The sequence below is a fragment of the Nicotiana tomentosiformis genome, chromosome 10 (assembly GCF_000390325.3).
Source record: "Nicotiana tomentosiformis chromosome 10, ASM39032v3, whole genome shotgun sequence".
NCBI classification, from domain to species: domain Eukaryota; kingdom Viridiplantae; phylum Streptophyta; class Magnoliopsida; order Solanales; family Solanaceae; genus Nicotiana; species Nicotiana tomentosiformis.
This window is the reverse complement of record NC_090821.1, coordinates 32765106-32779675: the sequence shown is the minus strand read 5'-3', so window position 1 is coordinate 32779675 and position 14570 is coordinate 32765106. Positions and strand designations below refer to the sequence as shown.

Here is a 14570-nt window from a genome sequence, read left to right as displayed (position 1 = left end):
CTAAGAATTCTAGGTGCCGTTAAGAATAAAAGAGAAAAGAAAAACAAGAAGCTGTTGTATATCTCTCATGGAAATTTCTCTTTGTCGTGAATCCCCACACTATTGAAAGAAAAAACAAGGTGCAAAGTTGAACAGTGGTACCCCCAACATTGTGAATGAATAATCTTTTGTTTCAGTCAAACAAGACTCATGAAACCGTATATACCATCCTATAAAGGAATGAAACAAGGTAGAGTTTATTGAAACACAGGAGATTATTCCATCCTATAAAGGTCAAATAGGAAGGAAACATAAGACAGTATGTTAAAGAGTACAAAATTCAATAGTTAACTCTGTTACAGGCCAAACTCAAAGGAATTGGAGGGTCTGAGAACGAGTCGTTAACAATTTGATCAAATATCCACTTATTAGCTGCTTCAGTGAAGTGAGTTCCATCCCAACTAACCTGAACTGATGGATCTTTGCAAGATGGGGTGATCACGATCTCATTTCCATTCACCACCTTCTTACTTCCACATTTGATGGATCTGTTATAGTTGTACTTCCCACCATGACCACAACAAGCTAAAAATGGGTCCTCAAATCCTATCATTTCATATAGAATATATACTATGCATATCAAGTTATATGCATGACGTATTAATTTTGATCTAAGAAAAACTACTGCAAGTGATTTCTCTACATAAGACTCAAACTCTAGAAGTTTATGCCATGAAAAACATTAAAAGGACTCAAGTTCAATTTCTTGGTAAGTTAGATCATAAAATTACCTAGCTTCTTTGAATGACCAATGAGTGAGTATTTCACCGAATAAACATCAGCATAAGTGATTGCAGCTAAAGGAAGTTCTTTCCTGAGCTGAACAACAGTTTTCTTCAACTGAAGGTTGAAGTAGTTTGCCACGTCATTGAAAGGATCAACACATCCATACTTATCAATTTGTGCTGCTATGATCAAAAAGCGGTCCATAACGTATGGTAAGCAACCTACTGGTCCAGTGTTGTGAATCCAAAATGATCTTCCACCTTGTGCATATATTTTATGCATTTATAGGAAATGAATAAAAGCTAATAGAACTTGAGAAGTTAGTTGTTATAGTTTGGTTCACTTTCACTGACCTTTACAACATTGGATAACTGAGAGAGCAAATAAGGAACATAAGCCTTTACTTGCTCAGTGGACATATTAAGCTTGTAGCCAGAAGTGAGATCATTCTGGCCGATATCGAAGGTGTATAATGCTTGCGAAAAGTCTTCCTCCTTTGGCAACAATTGGCCAAAGATATTTCCTGTTCAGAAAAACAAAACCTTTAGCCTATCACAAAATGAATCACACTTGTTTTGTCTACACTCTTTATTGTTTTGCTTAAGAATACTACTAGTAATACCCTTCTGGCTAATTATCTGGGATCTTGTATGAGAATCTGAGAATTGAACACCCTGTACATCCAGTGAAATTGGACTATCCACTCTGAGCCATGGTTGTATTTTGAGGTCTAATTGTTGATCCTGTTGTGGCAAAATTAGCTCCATGGCTGAAGTTGGAACCAATCGAATCAAGAAATGCGCTAAGATAAGGCAAATCTAAGGCTTGAGCTGACCATTCAAAAATCAAGAACCCAAAAAGGATCAGAAGCTGAAAAAACAAGAAAAGAAAAACATGCCCTTTATCTCAAGAAGAGTTTTTAACCCCAATAAAATGATCCCCTTCGTCCCTATATTACCTTGAGCACATTTGATCCTTTACGTTTACAACTAAGTTAGACAGACCTACAGGCTACCCTTAAGGGACCATTTGAGTTTAAAATAAAAACTCTCTAAGAATAATGGAATTTCGTGCACAAGTTTTTCAATAAAAAAGGGTGGGAAATTCGAGGAAATTTTACCAATGAAATCAATGATGAGACGGCCATCTGAGAAGCGACCAGCAGAGGAATTGTCACAACCCAAACTCTTTCCGTATAACGTCGTGACGACACCTAGTCTCTACGATTAGGTAAGCCTAATAAATTACGGAAAAATAATAAAACGAAAGTATAACTTAGCAACTAACAGCAGTGGATAACTGAATAACTAGTAACAATGCCGCTCGGCATGTACAATAACCAATACTCTATAATTACACAGTCTTCCCAAAATCTGGAGCATCATAAGTCACAAGCTACAGAAGGAAAATAGCATCTCTAATACAGGAAGTGTTTGACATTAGGGGAGAATAGAGGAGAACTCCTAGGTCTGCGGACGCGACAAATGTACCTTGAAGTCTCCGTACAGCAGCAAGCACTCTCAGCTAATAGCGGGGCTGATAAGTACCTAGATCTGCACATAAAAAAATATGTGCAGAAGAGTAGCATGAGTACACCACAACGGTACCCAGTAAGTGCCAAGCTTAACCTCGGTCGAGTAGTGACGAGGTCAGGTCAGGCCTACTGGTATATAATAAATAAGCAGGAGAATATGTAGTATAATAAGAGATTAGAATTTAACAAAAGGAAACATAGTAAGGCAATAATACAACACACAGGGGTAAACAGCAAGGGATCTCCCGAGATACCGTCTCATATTCCCAAAATAACTATACAGGGAGAACTCCCGAGGTACCGCCTCGTAGTCTCAAAAGTAAATGTGCATGGAGAACTCCCGAGGAACCGCCTCGTAGTCTCAAAAGTAAATGTGCAGGGAGAACTCCCGAGGAACCGCCTCGTAGTCTCAAAAGAAAATGTGCAGGGAGAACTCCTGAGGAACCGTCTCATAGTCTCAAAAGTAAACGTGCAGGGAGAACTTCCGAGGAACCACCTCGTGGTCTCAAATGTAAACACACAGCTCAAACCGATAAATACAACAGTTAACAGCAAGATTTCTACAGTTATACTGATAAAGAACAAGAAAAAATAAAAATCAACTAGGCATGCTTCATAGTGTTTAAATAAGCAGTTAAAGCACGCAGACAAGTGATATTAGACTAAACAGGACAACTACACATACTGGAATAACTCAATTAAGAATGAAAAATAGTCTAATACTCATTTAAATGGTATAACTCAAATTAAAGGAAAAACAGGTTACTACTGAGTAAAATAAATTAGGTTTTACAACAAATATCCCGTGTACGTACTTGTCACCTCACGTACATGGCTCTCACACTTCACAACAGTACCAAATACTAAGGGGATTTCGCCCACACAAGGTTAGGCAAGCCACTTACCTCGAACCAAGCTCAATCAATCGGTAACAATGCCTTTTCCACGAATACGCGACTCCAAATGGCCCAAATCTAGCTAAAATCAATTACATACCATAAATACAACTATAAGAAACTAATCTAATTAATGAAATCAAAGTTAAAGCAAGAAATTAGAAAATCGCCCCAAAAAGTTGACCCGGACACACGTCTCGGAATCGGGTAAATGTCAAAAATTATGAACTCCCATTCACTCACGAGTTCACTCGTACCAAAATTATCCAAATCCAATGTCAAAATCCCAATCAAAACCCAAAATCTTAATTGAAGAACTTTCCATTTTTCCCAAACTTTCACCCCAAATCCGAAATTAAATGATGAAATTATTAATAGATTAGTGGGATATAACCAAAATCAAGTGAAGAATCCTCACCCAATAGATGTCTCTGAAAATCCCTCAAAATCTCGTCCAAATCCAAGCTCCCAACTCAAGTTTTTGATAAAAATAGCAAAACCCTCGTTTTGAAATGTTATATTCTTCCCAGGTGAATCCTTCTTCACGAACACGGCCACACCCTCGCTTTCGCGTATAACAAAATCCCACTGACCAAAATTCCTCCTTCGCGAGCGCGAGGGACCTCTCGCAAATGCATATCTTTCACTTCCTGATGCTTCGCGAACGCGTCCCCATCTTTGCGAATGCGAAGAACAAATCCAGCTGGCCTCTCAAATGCCTTACGCGATCGCGAGACCTCTCTCGCGAACGCGATAAAGAAAAGTCTGCAACAGAAAGACTAGAAAATCTGCTATATCTCCTAAGTCCAAAATGATCCGTTAACTACCCGAAAATAACTCAAGGCCCCCGGGACCTCAACCAAACATACCTACCAGCCCTAAAACACCATATGAACTTAGTCGAGCCTTCAAATCACATCAAACAATGCTAAAAACATGAATTACCCTCCAATTCAAACTTAATGAACTTTGAAACTTTAAACTTCTACAACCGATGCCAAAACATATCAAACCATGTCCGATTGACCTCAAATTTTGCACACAAGTCATATTCAACATTACGGACCTACTCCAACTTCTGAAATCAGAATCCGACCCCGATATCAAAAAGTTCAATTTCGGTCAAAATCTCTAAAAATTCGACTTTTGCCATTTCAAGCCTAAATCAGCTACAGACCTCCAATTCACATTCCGAACATGCTCGTAAGTCCAAAATCACCCAACGGAGCTAACGGAACCGACGAAACTCCATTTCGAAGTCGTCTTCACATAGTTCTAACTACGGTCAAAATCCTAAAACTTAATGTTCTGTTTAGGGACTAAGTGTTTCAATTCACTCCGAAACCACATCAACAACCTCCCGGCAAGTCACATAAGCAGAAAAAGATACGGGGAAAGCAGTAAATAGGAGATCGGGGCTATAACTCTCAAAATGACTGACCGGGTCGTTACATCCTCCCCATCTTAAAACAATCGTTCGTCCTCGAACGAGTATAGAAACATACTTGAATTGGTGAAAAGATGAGGATAATGGTTGCGCATCTTATACTCGGTCTCCCAAGTCGCCTCCTCGACCGGCTGACCCCTCCATTGAACCTTAACGGAAGCAATGTTCTTCTACCTCAACTTTCGAACTCGCCTGTCCAAAATAGCCACTGGTTCCTCAACATAAGATAGATCATTGTCCAACTGGACAGAGCTGAAATCCAGCACATGAGACGGATCACCGTGATACTTCCGGAGCATAGAAACATGGAATACCGGATGAATTCCTACTAGACTGGGAGGTAAGGCAAGCTCATAAGCAACCTCTCCAACTCGTCACAATACCTCAAATGGACCAATGAACCTTGGACTCAGCTTGCCCTTCTTATCGAACCTCATAACGCCCTTCAAAGGAAAAACTCGAAGCAAGACCCGCTCTCCAACCATGAATGCAACATCGCGAACCTTCCGAACCACATAACTCTTTTGTCTGGACTGGGCTGTGCGAAGTCGATCCTGAATTACCTTAACCTTTTCCAAAGCATCTTGAACTAAGTCTGTACTAAATAATCTAGCCTCGCCCGGCTCGAACCAACCCACTAGAGACCGATACTGCCTACAATACAGAGACTCATACGGTCCCATCTGCATGCTCGACTGATAACTGTTGTTGTAGGAAAACTCTGCAAGTGGCAAAAACTGATCCCAAGAACCTCCAAAATCTATCACACACGCAAAGAGCATATCCTCTATTATCTTAGTAGTGCGCTCGGACTGTCCGTTCGTCTGAGGGTGAAATATTATGCTCAGCTCCACTCGAGTACCTAACTCATGTTGTGCGGCCCTCCAGAACCATGATGTAAACTGCGTACCCCAGTCAGAGATGATAGACACCGATACGCCATAAAGCCTGACGATCTCGCGGACATAAATTCAAGCCAGCTGCTCGGAAGAATAGGTAGTCATCACAGGAAGGAAATGAGCTGACTTGGTCAGCCTATCCACAATCACCCAAACTGCATCAAACCTCCACTAAGTCTGTAGGAGTCCAACAACGAAAGTGATCCGCTCCCATTTCCACTCTGGAATATCTAACTTCTGAAGTAATGCACCTGGCCGCTAATGCTCATACTTCATCTGCTGGCAATTTAGACACCGAGTTACATACTCCACTATGTCCTTCTTCATCCTCCTCCACCAGTAATGTTGCCTCAAATCCGGGTACATCTTCACGGCACCCGGATGAATGGAGTACCGCGAGCTGTGAGCCTCCTAGAGAATCAACTCACGCAAACCATCTATATTGGGCACACATAGCCTGTCCTGCATCCTCAATGCACCGTCATCTCCAATAGTGACCTCCTTAGCATCACCGCGCTGGATCGTGTCCTTAAGGACAAGCAGATAGGGTTCATCATACTGACGCTCCCTGATGAAGCTGCTCATGGATTCAAACCGTCGAATGACACGCTAGAGCTCAAAACTATCGGTCCAGTCGTTACAAAAATGATTAGGTTTTTGGGGGGGAATAGGGTTGGCCTCCGAATTAAGGTTGGGAGATAGAACCTGGGTTGTTGATCTTTAAGATCAACGGTCTTGATAATTTGGTCAATTAGGATTTTTAAGGGGACTTTTGGTGGGGATGAGATCTCTGGGGCGGGTGTTTAAAATTAGGAGAAAATCGGAGATTAAATGTGAACCGTTGATCAAATGGACCAACGGCTCAGATGTGAGTGTGTTTGTTCTGTGAATGGTGAGGGAGGGTGATGTGGCGCACGACGATTGGTGCAAAAGAAATGGCACGGATCGTCAACAGGGAAGAGATGGGGTGTTTGGACTGGGTATATTTCGTTTGGGCCAGAAATATTTTAAAAGATGGCCATTTTACATTTGATTGAGATTTGCAATTGTAGTCCTTTTGTCTTTTAATCCCTTTTTGAATTTAATTTAAATAAACTTAACAATTTTCAATAAATGTGGTAAAATTATAATTATTATATATACTACTAATTATTTTGATTGATTCTTTACAAAATACTTTGTAACCTAGTAACCTAATTTACTAGAAATTAAGGAGTAATTTATCAAATTAATTATAGAACCTGTGTAATGTAAAATAAAATTTATTTTAATAATCTTAAAATAGTAAATATATTTATAATTACATAATATTAATACTACGCGATTAATTTTAAAACTAATAGTTAATTAGTTCGTAAAAATATGTATTTATTACTAGAAAATACTTTCAAAATATTTATTATAAATTATTAAGTATAAGTAAATTAATTTAAAAAGGGAGGTTTAAAATTGACCGTCAACAATGAGTTACCGATATCTTCATCGTCTTCACTTCCAAAAATGTCACCCTGTTAGCTTCAACCCACCAAAGATCATATTAATCATTAGGTGGGGAGATCCCGTGGTTGGGTTTGCATGTTCTATTGCATCTCGACTCCTCCCGTAATTGTTCTTAGCCCGGTCACTCAAAAATTCTCTACGGTGACCATGTTTCAACATCATCCCACTTCTTCAGGAAGATATCGGCAGTCCCGAATCCTATGTCCGCGTGTATCGGGGAATTCACACCATAAACTAGGATTCCTTTGTCTGGCATCTGATTGAATTGGTTTCGGGAACCTCACCTCTTTGATATTTCTCATAGCCGAAACCAACTCTACCAAACTGATATTGAAATTGTAATATGATAACTGGGGATATCCTAAATCTTAGGACCCCGATGGTTCTTTATCTTGCAATGCCCTATTACTCTGACCACGATCTGTTCTTCTATATGGTCCAAATTTTTTCGATGACTAAAAACCTTTCGCTCCACGCGCCATCAGATCTTTCATTTGATAGATAAGGTTGGAAATGACTCCTAGATGACCTCCGGTCTGCATCAGAATCATTTTTGAACTTTTTTTGATTCCGATTACGATTACGACCCCTTAGATGACACCGAAGAGCTCAATTGATTATCTTCAATTTTGAGTTTTGATTCATAATGATTATGAACATCTGCCCATCTAGTTGCCTGAAATTCCAACAAGCTCTCCTTCAATTTTCTCGAGGCATCGGAGCTTAAATGATTGAGCTCTTTGGTGAACGCCTCTACTGCCCATTCATCCGGTTCTGGCCGGCAATAGCATCTTCTTCTTTTGGAATTGGATTATGAACTCTCGAAGCAATTCATTTTCTCTTTGAGTAATTTTTAATATATCCGCCTTCCTGGCTTGGAATTTTCTTGCCCCAGCATGAGCTTTGATAAAGGAATTTGCAAGCATTTCAAAAGAATCAATCGAATGTTCAGGTAAAAGAGACTACCATGTTAAATCTCCCTTCGTTAGGGTTTCGCCAAATTTCTTTAGGAAAACAGATTCGGTCTCATGCGGAGCCTCTTTACAACCATAGTGTAAATTGTGATGTGCTCTTGTGAATCCAAAGTTCCATCATACTTTGGAATATCCAGCATCTTGAATCTTTTTAGAATCAACTCTGGGGTAGCACTTGGTTTGAACGGCAGCTGAGTGTACTTCTTTAAATTTGGGCCATTCAACATCGGAGGTGCTCTCGATATCTGATCCATCCGAACATGGAATTATTTAGCGTTTCGATCCATCCAATCATTCATTTCAATCATGAACCTCATGAGCTCGGTTTTAAAAGGATCATTTATGTTGTTATCATTCCGGATCCACTGCCTGCACCACCTGCTTGATTATTATTAAATCCAAACTCCTCCCTCGAAGCGATGTTACCAGTTCATTGTTCTATTTGATTTGCAGGAACTTCTCACGACCGAAACAGATGTGCCGCGACGGGCACCTGGTACCTTACTCAACCGAGTACCAATGTAACGTATCTTTCGTATCATACTATCATAAGTAAATGAAACGAAAAGGTTGGTATGAGATAACTAGAATAAAACATGAGGGAATAATCGACATAGGAAGACCTAAAATGTAATATAAACTTATACATATGACATACGGGCCTATAAGGCCAAAATGATCACTCGTACACAGAACATAGGCCGACAAGGCCATGCAATCTTTCATATACAGGACATATATCTACAAGCCTCTAAGAGTAGTTCAATACCATGAAGGTCGGTATAGGGCCCTACTATACTAATCAATACGCGTCTAAATCATACTGACCAAATAAGCAACTCTGGAGCAAATGGAGCGCACCAATACCTTCCGCTGAGCTGATAGCCTACTTGGAGAACTCACGACCTATCTATCGGGACCTGCGGGCATAAAACACAGCTTCCCTAGGCAAAAGGGACATCAGTACAAATAATGTACCGAGTATGTAAGGGATGAAAATCAGTAGATAATAGACATGAGAGAAACATGGAGTAAAAGACTCAAAATGTAAGTCTGAATAATTATATGAATCATTAATGTTTGTAATGCCATGCATATACGTATAAATGTCATACCATGCATAGGTGTATGCGTACACAACATCATCAAGCCTGTGAGGGCATCCCATCATATTATCTCGGCCACTGGCCACTGTGGGCAAATCATCAACGTATACCAGCTGATCGGGTGGTGGTACGTATGTAACACCGTAACATTTCCCATATCTCATATACATATATATATACATATATATATATATATATATATATATATATATATATATATATATATATATATATATATATATATATATACTCGTATATAACGCCATCTAGTCATGGGTCAATATTCATGCATAAATGCATGAAATGCATATGAAATACGTTAATAAGATTTCTTAGAATGCCATAAGATCAATATGCCTTTGATTAATATCATGAAATAAACTTTATCAACATACGTATTTTCTGAGACCCATGAACAAATTATAGAATAATAGGACACATGGGGAATCAATAACATAGGCACCTCTAGCAATTTTATAAATAGAGTCATTTATGAAAGTTGTGCATTTGCTTGTTTCATTTGTATCATATGGATCATGCCAAAAGAAAGAAGGGATAGCCTTAACATACTGAGACGATTCTCTTGATAACCCCTCTAACACTCGTTAAACGCAACAAAACATGTAACGACGGATCGAAGTAGGAAAAGATTTGTACGCTATTCTTGAGAAAGAATGTACCGTGCCCTCTTAGAATTGCATCTCACGCTGTTATTACATAATCTTGTATGGATTTTCTAAGCAAATCACGTTTCCATTCAACTCCATATGATATCTCTCTTTGTGAATTTCATCATAATCTTGCATGACCTTTGTTGAAACTTCATCTGTAAGCTTAGCATCACCAAACAAATTGCTTGAACTCCATCCATAAGCTTAACAAGATTAGCATCCAACGTTTCTGGTCTAATTCTAAAGTGGCAAGCATGCCATGACTTATTCTTATTCTCCAAGTTATATTACCAAATAAGAAACCCAACCAAGGTAATTTATCCGAGAATTCTTACATGTAAACAAGGCATTTTATGTCTTATGACTCATCATGCATATTGGTGCCACTTTGGCTTAGCTTAATGCCATGTGGCAACCCCAAAAAAGACCCTTATCCACTTAATCCTATTTAATACCATAATTATCCCCATAATTAATCAATTATTCACATAATTAAGAATTATCTCAAATTACTTAAAATACTACTCACTTTTAACGCACTTTATATACCTTACTATCATGGTCATGTGGTACCTTGTATGACACTAGTGCATAAATACGGGGTATTGTAGCTTGGACCGTATTTTATCTCAAAATGTCAAACTTCGACGAAATTCATTTTCTTCGATTTGCTTACCCTCTCACCTTCACGAATTTACTTATCACTTGTTTGAATAGCATAATGCTTATAATATTAAAATAATCTCATTCCCAAACTTACGTCGATTAACTTACGACGAAACTTTAACATACGAAAATGCTGGATGGAACATCTCATTTCCGAGCTTCCATCAATTTACTTATGGCGTACTTTCACATACAAAAATATGGGGTGTAACATCATTCCCCCATTTGGAACATTTGTCCTCGAATATTGACTGATGTACTTATTGTTATCAAATCACTCAGTCCCTAATTCATATTTAGTTTATCTTGTTCACTAGCCCATACTGATTTCTATTACTCTAGGGTCTAACTTTTCCTTCTGGTAGTCACGTTGGAGTCACAAAATTATTTCTTGAAATGAGGATATGACTTTATGGCCTATACTCTTTTGTTGTCTCAAGGCCTGTCACCTCTCGTCTTTTCCTTCACTTGACTATAGATTCTGTAATACTGTCATCTTTTTGATCAACCGTTGTCATCCATGTATTGCATCTTACTCATAATGCTTCATTATCTCTTTTCTTATTTCCCTGGTAATATTTATGTCTATCACTTTATTCTGAAAACTCAAACAAGACATTCTTTTGCTTTTAGCTCTCCTTGCTCCATCCATTGGCTCTTCGGGTTGCCTAACATTCTCTCTCTACTAGGGACGGGAGCCATACTAATGTAATATTTATCCATTCAGGATTCCAGTGCCTATCTTTGAACATTCTAGTATTCATATCTAGCTGTACTATTCTAGAATGTACCATCTGAGTGTCTCATAAGGAGGTCTATTAGCACATTTACAATATCCTTCGAAAATTTTAACTAACTCAAACAATCCATTCACCATTTTGGGTTACTCTAACCCCAACCGGATCTTGATATCCCGTCCTTTTCTCAAACCATATGTGTTAGCTCCCATAGGGCATAACTGAGATGAGTGTGGCCAATTGTACATACATATATCACTGTTGAAGGTAACTCAAAATGCTTATATTTCTCTGCTTGACTTGTAAATACTGATAATCTTCATTAACTGGGCGTCTCGTACCCTTCTTCACCTTGCTTCTTTTACTTGTTGAAACTAGTATCTAGCTTCTGAATCTCTCATTGCCTTTCACCATAGGGGAAGATAGATATTCTTGCCTTAAGGCTCCTTATCAAGAGGCTTATACATCTTAGTACACACATGATCTGCTGAAGACCTCACATTTACTCATCATGAGCATCATGAAAAATCGAGTTCCTCTGAATTAACTCTTTCATAACCACATTCAATCCCTTACCAACTTTCTTTCTAGATGTAGGCATCGTCATATTATGGATAAGATAGAGTTTAGGAAATTGAGTTCTTAAAACTGAGATCTACCACACGATCTAGAGTAAGAAGAAAGAGTGACAGTCCTAAATTCCCTGTAGCGTCCTGCTTATAAGTATGGTGAACAACACACCCATAAATAAGACTCTACTAGACACGACTTGTAGACTCTCTAGGATCGAACTGCTCTGATACCACTTTTGTCACGACCCACACCGATGGGCTACGACGGGCACCCGATACCTTACTCAACCGAGTACCAACGTAACATATCTTTCGTATCATACTATCATAGGTAAATGAAACAGAAAGGCTGCTGTGATATAACTAGAATGAAACATGAGGGAACTCTCGTCATAGGAAGATCCAACATGTAATATAAACTTATACATATGACATACGAGCCTATAAGGCCAAAATGATCACTCGTACACTGAACATAGGCCGACAAATCCATACAATATTTCATATACATGAGGACATATGTCTACAAGCCTCTAAGAGTAGATCTATACCATGAAGGTCGGGATAGGGCCCCGTCATACTAATCAATACACATCCAAATCATACTGACCAAATAAGCAACTCCGGAGCAAATGGAGTGCACCAACACCTTCCGCTGAGCGGATAGCCTAGTTGGAGGACTCTCGACCTGTCTATCGGAACCTGCGGGCATGAAACATAGCATCCCCAAGCAAAAAGGACGTCAGTACAAATAATGTACCGAGTATGTAAGGAATGAAAATCAGTAGATAATAGACATGAGAGAAACATGGAGTAAAAGACTCAACATATAAGTCTGAATAACTGTGTGAATCATTAATGTTTGTAATGCTATATATATGCGTATAAATGTCATACCATGCATAGGTGTATGCGTACATAACATCATCAAGCCTCTGAGGGCATCCCATCATATTATCTCGGCCACTGTGGGCAAAATCATCGATGTATACCAGCTGATCGGGTGGTGGTGCGTATATAACACCGTAACCTTTTCCATATCCCATATATATATATATATATATATATATATATATATATATATATATATATATATATATATACATATATATACGCGTATATAACGCCATCTGGTCATGGTAAATGTACATGTATAAATGCATGAAATGCATATGAAATACGTTAATAAGAATTCTCAGAATGCCGTAAGATCAATATGCCTTTGATTAATATCATGAAATAAACTTTATCAAATTACGTATTTTCTGAGAACCATGAACAGATGGTAGAATAATAGGACACATGGGGAATCAAGAATATAAGCACCCCTAGCAATTCTATTAATAGAGTCATTTATGAAAGTTGTACATTTGCTTGTTGCGTTTGTATCGTATGGATCATGCCAAAAGGAAAGAAGGGATAGCCTTAACATACCTGAGCCGATTCTCTTGACAATCCCTCTAACACCTGTTAAATGCGACAAAATATGTAATGACGAAACGAAATAGGGAAAAATCCGTACGCTATTCCTGAGAAAGATTGTACCCTGCTCTCTTAGAATTGTATCTCACGCTGCTATTACATAATCTTGTATGAATTTTGCTAAGCAAATCACATTGCTATTCAACTCCATATTATATCTCTCTTTTGTGAATTTGATCATAATCTTGCATGACCTTTGTTGAAGCTTCATCCGTAAGCTTAGCATCACCAAACAAATTTCTTGAACTCTATCCATAACCTTAACAAGCTTAGCATCCAACATTGCTGGTCTAATTCTAAAGTGGCAAGCATGACATAACTTATTCTTATTCTCCAAGTTATATTACCAAATAAGAACCTCAACCAAGGTAATTTATCCAAGAATTCTTACGTGTAAACAAGGCATCTTATGTCTTATGACTCATCATGCATATTGGTGCCACTTTGGCTTAGCTTAATGCCATGTGGCAGCCCCAAAAAAGATCCTTATCCACTTAATCCTATTTAATACAATAATTATCCCCACAATTAATCAATTAGCCATATAATTAAGAATTATCTCAAATTACTTAAAATACTACTCACTTTTAATGCACTTTATATACCTTACTATCATGGTCATGTGGTACCTTTTATGGCACTAGTCCATAAATACAAGGTATTGTAACTTGGACTGTATTTTATCTCAAAATGTCAAACTTCGACGAAATTTATTTTCTTCGATTTGCTTACCCTCTCACCTTCACGAATTTACTTATAACTGTTTTGAAATAGCATAATGCTTATAATCTCAAAATAATCTCATTCTCAAACTTACATCGATTAACTTACGACGAAATTTTAACATACGAAAATGCGGGATATAACATCTCATTTCCGAACTTTCATTAATTTACATATGGCGTACTTTCACGTACGAAAATATGGGGTGTAATACGCTAGTAGGGGCTCGAACTCCTCCATTGGAATTATTTGAGGCAACCGAAAGTGCTTGATGAAGTTCAGTCATTATTTGATCCTGTCTTGAGAGATGATTCATGTTTTTCCTTTGCTGCGCTCTCAAAACTTTCACTGTTTCGACCATAGGTTCATCATCCATATCATCAGGGGTAGGACTCCTCGCACGTCGAGGATTTCGTTCTTCTCGAATCGGAGTTGTCTCATCTCCGTCATTGCGAGTGCGCTGGTGGAACCATCATATTGATATCCATCTTGAAATATATCTTTACGGTCACTGTTTTACTAAATATTGAATGAGTTGTTAACATCATAGTTGCCATATCTGTATTTACTTTACCAAAGAAAAACGTCAAAATACGTT

General features: G+C 38.3%; 1 pseudogene; it reads right to left on the bottom strand.

The window, feature by feature from the left end:
* Positions 1-235: 235 nt before the first annotated feature.
* On the bottom strand, positions 236-13532 carry LOC104108451 (GDSL esterase/lipase At3g26430-like; annotated as a pseudogene).
* Between the last annotated feature and the right edge of the window lie 1038 nt (positions 13533-14570).